The sequence below is a fragment of the Silurus aristotelis genome (assembly GCF_946808225.1).
Source record: "Silurus aristotelis genome assembly, chromosome: 5".
Lineage (NCBI taxonomy): Eukaryota > Metazoa > Chordata > Actinopteri > Siluriformes > Siluridae > Silurus > Silurus aristotelis.
The window spans coordinates 5,740,244-5,749,279 of NC_139578.1; the positions used below are offsets into that span (position 1 = coordinate 5,740,244).

Here is a 9,036-nt window from a genome sequence, read left to right on the forward strand (position 1 = left end):
TGTGACATTGCAAAATCTTATCGAAATGATGCCACAGCGAATACGTGCCGTAATCAAAGCTATAAAGGCGGTCCAACAAAATATTAGTGTGTGAATAATTCTTTTTTGGACGGGCAGTGTATAAGGGCTAAAATTGCACGCACAAGAAAAGACTCGCAACCATGTAAACATATCAAAGGTATTGTTTCAGTTAAAATACAGTATATACATGTTCTATGAGAGCCCAAATTTATAGTATATAAATGATCAGAATTATCAATTGTGATTTGTGGATTCATTCACACAAGAGTACAAATGCTTTCTCGCTCCAGCACGATAATGTACCTCTGAACATAATCCCTCTTAAAAAAAAAAAAAACATAGCAGGCCTGAATCGATGATTGGAAGTAGTGAGGTATCAGCAACTGCCACGTCACTAATTGGTCAAACCGGTTACCTCTGGGAAGAAAGCATTCCCGCTTTCACCTCATATCAGTAGCTTGGTGAACAATGTCAGTGTGCTGAACTTCAACTGTGCCAGAGGTACCACAGAGTGTTACTTTCTTACCACTTTCTCTCCCGCTCAGTCTTGTTTAAAACGAATGAAATAACAAGACTGTGAAGTTCAAAATTATCTATTTTCTACCTCAACACCTCGCAGTCACTTACAATTCTGTAACTGTCCTCTTGTCAACGACATGCAAGAAATGTATCGTTTAATTTATTAACCAGCTCACCGGACAATCAGTTTTTAGCAGCCATCATTTACCCATGTGCAGACTCTCCTTTTCTCCCGACACCTTGGCCCCACTCTCACAGACCATTAATTCAATTCAATTCAATTCAATTCAATTCAATTCAATTCAATTCAGTTAAATTCAATTCAATTCAATTCAATTCAATTCAATTCAATTCAATTCAATTCAGTTAAATTCAATTCAATTCAATTCAATTCAATTCAATTCAATTCAATTCAATTCAATTCAAATTAATTCAATTAATTTTTATTTGTATTGCGCTTTTAACAATGAACATGTCTCAAAGCAGCTTTACACAGATAATGTGATGATCAAAAGTGAATATGTTCTTTATAAGTAAGTGTGTCCCTGATGAGTGAGCCGGTGGCGACTGTGGCAAGAAAAAACTCCCCGAGATGGCATAACCTTGAGAGAAACCAGACTCAAGAGGGAACCCATCCTCATCTGGGTTGCACAGAATGTCAATTTATAGCAGATATACGATGTACAGTGATGGTGATCAGAAGCCAACTGTAGTCCTAAATCAATTTAGCAGTCTGTTGACATTAACTACAGTCCAATCCATCCTCAAAGCTCCCGTTCTTACTCTGGAATTTCTTAGAACCACCCAAAGCATTGATGAGAAACCCTCCCAAGCTGCACAAACTGGCCTCCAATCGAAGAAAACACTATCCAGAGGCAGGCCTGGACGAAGTGGGAAGATCCACGCATTGCACCAATCCTGTCTCTTTACTCAGGTAAGTATATTAAACAACAATTTCACATTCATCATTTTGTACACATGAGATAAGCTACAACTTAAATGCAATATTAAAATGCAATAAAAAATAAAATAAAATAAAAATAAAGTTAAATAAAACAACATTTAAAGGTACACTGTAAAAAGAAATGCTGTCTTAAAATAGCCACATTTTGACAGTAACATGCTGGGTTTTTTTTCATTAAAACAGTAAAATCCCCTATAAAAAAAGAAAGTTTAAACAGTGTACAGTATACTGTGGCGTTCAGAATTGACACTCAAAAACTGTGTCTGAAATCACACTCTTCACCCTCATTCACTATTCCCTTCATCAAATCTAATTCAGTTCACCTGACAGAGTGAATGAAAACAAATAAGTGAATTCAGACACTGATGAACACTGCTGTTTACAAGCAGAATCACAAGCAGAAAAAGAACAAGAAACAAAACTTCATCTTAGATACAGCTACAGGCTTAGACGAAATCAACTCAATTAAAACACTCCAAAATCAGCATTACCAGCTTCAATTTTACTTTATTTTTGTAATATATCTACAAAACAATCATTGAGACTTAACAGCGGTTTACATTTGATTGAAAATGTTTATTTTGATCATCATTTGGAGATCAGTGCTTGCTTTATTTGGGCTCGTGACTGTTTACTCTTTAACATTCACTTTTCTATGGCTGTTGTTTTTAAAGCACATTTGTTATAAAAAGACAAGAAAATTTTAAGAAATGGATTCTGCTTAATTATTAATGGTGATGTAATCAGATCTACTGACCTTATTTTCTGATCTCAGAATCTAATCAGATCTACTAATTCATTTCACATTGTTTATGATAGCAAAATGACTCACCAAGAACTTTTTTTCTTAAAACAACTATTAGAAAGGATTTTTAAAAACAATTAATTCGTAAAAACCCTTAGAACTACAGCACTCTTTAAACACACACATCATAAATCAGCACATGAAACTCAACAAATAACATTTTCATTTTTGATAGTCACCAATGTTGAGACACATACACTGATTGTTGATATCTGTGTAAATGTATTAGTAATAGATCATACTTTTAACAAGAGAGTAAATATTGAGTGAGATCAGTGAATTAGACTAGCTCCTGCTGATTTGAAATATAGTCAAATATATTAATATATAGTCAAATTATATATATATATATATATATATAGTTATGGCTGACTCAACATAGTCAGCCATAACTAACTTGACTTTTCTTGCTATGCTTAATAAATTCAACTAATTACAACCAAAATCAAAAAGACTTGGACATAGATCAAGAGTCCAACTACAGCAAACACTGATCTCCATTATGGTTAAAAGTACAAGGAAGTACAACGCCTAAAATCTCAATTAGAGTGTTTTTTTACACATATGACAGTCACACTGGTTGTTTTGGGGTTGTTTAATCATCTGTTGCTGAGATCCTAAGAGATTAAATGTGTTTTATTTTCAGTTAATATCATCTATGGCGCCAAGCTGCCACTCTTGGGCCCTTGAGCAAGGCCCTTAACCCTCTATGCTTCGGGGGGCCCTTACGGGGGAAATATCAAGGTCCGTGACGTCGGAGTGACGTGGGGCCGCCTTCCTGTGGGCTCACCACCTGCAGGAGGGACCGTAAGGGACAGTGCTGTGAGGATTGGGCGGCAGTCGAAGGCGGGGGCCTGCTTAGACTGCTGCCCCCGCGACCCGAATTACGGATAAGCGGGAGAAAATGAATGAATGAATGAATGAATGAATGAATCATCTATGGCTTTGGCTGTAAGTTGTGTTTCTCTGCTCTTTTAGTGATTTTGCTTGTTCACAGGTGTTTATCACTAACACTCAATCCTCATTTAGTCACTTCATTAATAAGTCATCTCATTAACGTCAGCACTGCTTCAACGTTACTTCAACACTCTGTAGGGGTTAAATATGTAAAATATATATAAAATAAATAAATAAATAAATAAATAAATAAATAAATAAATAAATAAATAAATAAATAAACACTAAGAAATGTATTTTAGCAGTAAAAGATTGTACATTTAATTTAGAGAAGCAAACTGTAAAAAGAATTACTGGCAACCCTACTGCCAGTAGTTTACCATAAAAGCAAAAAAAACCCCAAAACAGACAAATATTATAAAACCCAAAAGTAAAATTCCTGTTTTGTGTTTGTGAGTTACCATTGAGCAGGAGAGTAGAGTTTTAAGTCAAGAACTGACAAACAACACGGTATTAAGTAAAACACGTTCTCAGTACTGATGCGCTCACAAGACTTAAACATTATAAATATTTATTTATAAACAAATAACCTCACTGGCTTCCAGTAGCTGCACGTATCAGATTCAAAACACTGATGCTTGCATACAAGGCCAAAAATAGACCAGCACCATCTTACCTCAGTGACCTCATCACACCTCGCACTGCACCACACTGTCTGAGATCCTCAGCACTGCTCGACTGGTACCACCTTCTCTCAGGTGAGGTAAGTATACTTCATGGCTCTTCTCTGTTCTGGCACCGAGGTGGTGGAATGAACTTCCTCTAGAAGTGGAGTCCCTGGCTATCTTCAAGTGACGGTTAAAGACCCACCACTTAATGACACACTTACACTTTCCAAGTTTGCTTTGTTTAAAAACATAATAAAAAATCAACAGAGTTGTAGGCTGATTTATCTTAAGTTTGTTATCTAGCGTACCAGTGTAGATTTATTAATTACTCAAAGCACTTTTAAACTTCTAGCATTTGTACGAAGAATAATAACATTGATTGCTTTACAGGGTATTAGTATAATTTTAAAATAATGCAATATTTTACTAGGAGCTGATGCACTATTATTAAGAAATATCATAATGTTTCTGGTTTTGTAAGGTAACGTTTAACAAGGACACAGTCCAACCAAGAGGTAAATAATGTTTCTGGAAGAAGTAGTCATTTATAGTAATCTGAAACAGATCAAACAAATGCATTATTTAAACCTTTTAAAACTATTTTTTGTCTATCTAGCTAGAACAGTTTTATGAGAAAACTGGTCTAATATCAAATGTTGGTATAAAGATCCCCAAGTACTGGCCAGTAATAAATTCAACCTATTTGGCTTGTTTTTCTACCATCAAATGATGAATAGGTAATAGTCCCCTGGCATAGCTTTCTTTTTTGTAAACACAAGGAATAATATCTAATATAGAAAGCATCAGGCCAGTCTCACTCTTCTCTTAACAGAATGGCATTGTATATTTTCCACTCCTCTTGTGGTAGCAGGGATAAGAACAGGCAAAACAAGGAGTGCTTGTATTAGTCTGGGAAGCCAGATCATGGCTGAATTAGAGTTACTTTAACAGCCCAGGTTATTCCACCACGCACTGTGTAAAGCTTTGAAAGGATAATACTTTATTTTCAGTTTTTTAATGTTTGGAAATATTCACCCACTGCTGATGAATCTAGACAAATACACATGTTTATGTCTATAATGTGTAGAGCTGTTTTTTGGATTAAATGTAAAAAAAAATAAAGTAGATGCCCTTTGGGTTACTAGGGCACAATAATTCTAAAAATTTGTATGAGTGTCCAGTTCAAATTTGGACAGTCGTATATGCAGAAGACTTTCTTTGATATGAAGAGAAAATCTCATTAAACAGTATATAAAAAATACAGTACCTTTATTCTAAGACACCAGATTGTCAACATTTGCGTACAGCAACAAAATATATAATAAAAAAACATCCTGCAAAAGTAAACTCATAATCACACACAAAATTGAAATTAACGTCCTAATAGGTTTAATAGGTTACTCTCAGTTAAGCCCATGAGTTCAAAACCTTCCTTCTCTGCAAGAGTTTATGTGTCTTGTTTTCAACTCTCTGACTGTTGCATTAGAAGGCAAGTTATATCACAAATCAAGAGCTACACTGATTGGCAGAGCAAAAAATATTCTAATAAAATTTAAAAAAACTTTTTATTTCTTTAACAGTAGATGAAAAGGAATACAACATATTTAATTTTTACAGACGTTATTGCGTAACATAATTGCCTTACTTGAATGCTCAGGAAGCCTTCTCCTCTTTGCTCTGTCAGCATTGTTAGAAACAAGAAAAGGAAGTCTGCCTCTATTGCACAATCAATTTGCAGCAAGGTTTGGGGTCATGAAAAAAGTTTCATTGCTTGTTTATTTAATAAACAAAAAACATTTATTTAATAAAATTTAATTAATTAGGTACATTTATTCTTAATGTTTAGTAGTTCCTAGTGAGGATGATTAAACTTATAATAATTTGCAGCTCATCTCTTGAACAAGTAGAGAACTGTCTTCAATATTATAATGCATCCAGCTGGCTTTACTTACTATTATGTCAAATAAATTATATGAGCTAGGTATGTATAAATATGCAACCCGTACTTTGAAAAAGATCATTATCCAACTACACAATGGTCATTCTGTCTGGAGTCATGGGGTCAGTTTTGACTGAAATCCATAAGTCCTCTTCAGTCTGGCCACCATTCTTCTTTTTTTTCTTTTTTCTTTCATCATGTGTCCCTTTCAGTGTAGCAGTATCTCTACAACAGCAACAGTCACACCTTTTGCAAAAAGACGAGCAGCAGTGACAGCAAACAACCAGAGATGTGATGAAAACAAGTAGAGGAAGCATAAGAAGCACAACAACACACACTGTGTTGTAAATTCCCTCATTGTGTTTGGTGATCAAAAGCGTCCACAAATTATTAAAGAATTCTGTGATCTGTTGCTTCATGGTTCAAAAGGAGCTCATATGCAGATCAAACAGGAAATGTTCTTTGCATTAAATCGCCAGAGGTTTACACGACTCGTCTGAATGCAGTTCTACTTAGTTCATATCAGCATTATGAGCTAAGGGATGGCAAGAAGTGGAATTAGTGCTGCTGAGCTCTAAATCCAACACAAATCAAACTTACATTTGTTGCTTGCTCTCATGAATACCAAAGCATTGTTATATGACATCTGACATATGAAATCATAGAAGTTCCGTGACAGTAGATATATTTTTTCTGTACAATTCAAAAAACAGAATCAAGCTTCCACCTGCAGCTTAGTCCCTTCTGCATTGAGTCTCCAAGAGGTTAAAGAAGGCCAAACTTTTTTTGCTTTGGTGGATTAAAATCATGGGCCCATGTTCTAATCGTTTGTCTAAAAGGAAAAGAAGAGACAGGAAATGGTGTAAACTGGTTAATATTTACAATATATCATTGACAGGAAAATCTACTTAGCTATTTAACAATCGTGATTTCCAACAGTGAAATTACTTATTTGTATATGTATACACTTTATCTGTGTTTATTAAATGCATAATGCATATAATATTAAATAATTTGAGCCAAGCCAAGCTCAAATTTACAATGTATTCTATGCTAGTCATAAAACAAAAACAAGAAGTATAATCCTATTGGGAAATCATGGATATTCATAGCATGTCACACAAACAGTTAGCAGCATGTGAACCACTCAGTGAACCACACTTATAATATTCTCATCCCTCAGCTAAAAATCTAGCATAAACCTACAATGGAGTTTATTTCCTGGTTACTTGATTTGTTTCATAGATTACACTAAATACGTCTTATTTTCTTATGACAACCAAGGAGTATGTTACCTTCGCCAAAGCAACCACTTTATTTCTATTCTATTTAAAAAATGTTATGTCATTTGTTTTTGCGTAAGTGTAAATGTGTAATATTTGTATATGTATATTCATAATCAACTGTGCAAGCATAGAGTCAGCATGTCAGTCTCTAGAAAACTGACAATTAAGAAAAAGTGAGGAAGGATGATCATCCTAATGTACTGTAAATGAAAGCATATAGTTTTTTTAAATTCACTCTTTAAGACTGTCAGAGAAGTTTAAACATTGCTAAAAAAAACTTCTTTCTGTCACTGAAACCCCATTTGCACACAGCTGTTTGGAGCTGTGCACATAAATGGCTTTCCTTATTCTGAGACAATTACATCATTTGCTGCTCTTAAACCGATTAAGGCAATGTTTACACAAAGGGAAAAGGCCTTTGTGTTATAATAAATATCTAACTGCCCTTTAGAAGTGGCCAGGTTACATTTCTGATAATTTAATGCTCCCAGTCTCCTACTTTGGTACTTGCATTTATATACATTTTAAAAATAGAGTATATGGTTCTGTGAACAACTTAAGCCTCTTAAACTGCAAATAAATTAAAAAGTAAAGAATATGTAACGACATGGCAAAAAACATCAGTTACATCAGTGCAGTAGTGCAGGAAGTTGAATTGAAGCAGCATTTGCTGTGAAAGCTACTCTTGTTTCCAAGAAAATAGTTGTCATGTGTCTAAAACTGTACGTGTACAGCAGCAACATCTTATTTCTCAAAAAGACACAGACACCAGCTATGAACTTACCGTTGTTGTACACACAAAGTCCAGATGTTTCCCCTCATGCCACACAACCCATTTTAGATCCTGCCTGATGCTGATACCATGCACAGTTTATCTTTAATTCACAACTTCACCTGAACACTTAAGTCTTGTGCCTTCCTTTTGCTATGACGAGGCCTAGAGTGGAAGAAAGACTCCTGTGTCTCACAAGATTTTTGCCTCACACTCTCACATTCTTGTGGGTAGGTTATAGACTCAACTACTCTGTGATGTCACTGAAAGAGAGAGGGAGGGCTAACGGGGTGAAACTGTCACAGTGTATGCTCATAAACATGAAATACCTTATAGGGAAAGCCAATGTACATGTTTAAACAATAGAGGGAATAAAAATAAATTGACATAGGAAGGCTCCAGTATTAGCTCTTCTAATAAGACAGCTACTATGAACCACTAAAATAAAATGTTTAATTATTCTCTAATAGTAGTAAATCCTCTAACTAAATGTTTAATGTTTAACTGATTCTTATAATGGCCTTTTGTACAATCACCTACAAAAGATAGAAATGTTTCATAAATACATTTTACTGGAAACGGTGTGTTTTTTTACTGGAAACAAAGTGACAAATAAGTCTTTAATTAACACAGTTTAGGAAAGATCACATAGTTCACTAATATATTTCTCTACATCACAGCTCAGTAAGCTAAAACCACAAAACCAAAACATAAAGACCTGCACAGGATGCAGAACTGAAAGTAGACTCAGGGTGTGTCTCTGGCCAAATAAATGAAGTAAAGAGCTGCAGAAAATATGTTAAAATGTCACCCAATAACTATTATTAAATTTATTACAAAAGTACATAATTTTTTATATATATATATATATATATATATATATATATATATATATATATATATATATATATATATATATATATATATATATATATATTTTTTTTTTTTTTTTTTTTTTTCCTTTCTTTCTTTCTTTTTTATAGTGAAATGTGAATGTGAAGGGATGTGAAACCCAAATTTTGAAATTGTGATGAATTAAATTTACCACTACACTCAATTTGTAGATTTTGTAGGAAGTTAGACATGTATGCAGATGAACAGCACAAACATTTTTTAAAGACCTCAAAACATATCAAAGACCAGCTTTATGTTAGAGCACGCAAAG

General features: G+C 34.2%; 1 long non-coding RNA gene across 1 annotated transcript; it reads right to left on the minus strand.

Moving 5' to 3' along the window:
• Positions 1–5,128: 5,128 nt before the first annotated feature.
• LOC310725749 lies at positions 5,129–8,136 on the minus strand. Its single transcript, XR_014533492.1, has 2 exons — positions 7,884–8,136; positions 5,129–6,645 (listed from the first exon to the last, which is right to left on the minus strand). It is a non-coding gene; the product is annotated as an uncharacterized lncRNA (long non-coding RNA).
• Positions 8,137–9,036: the final 900 nt, after the last annotated feature.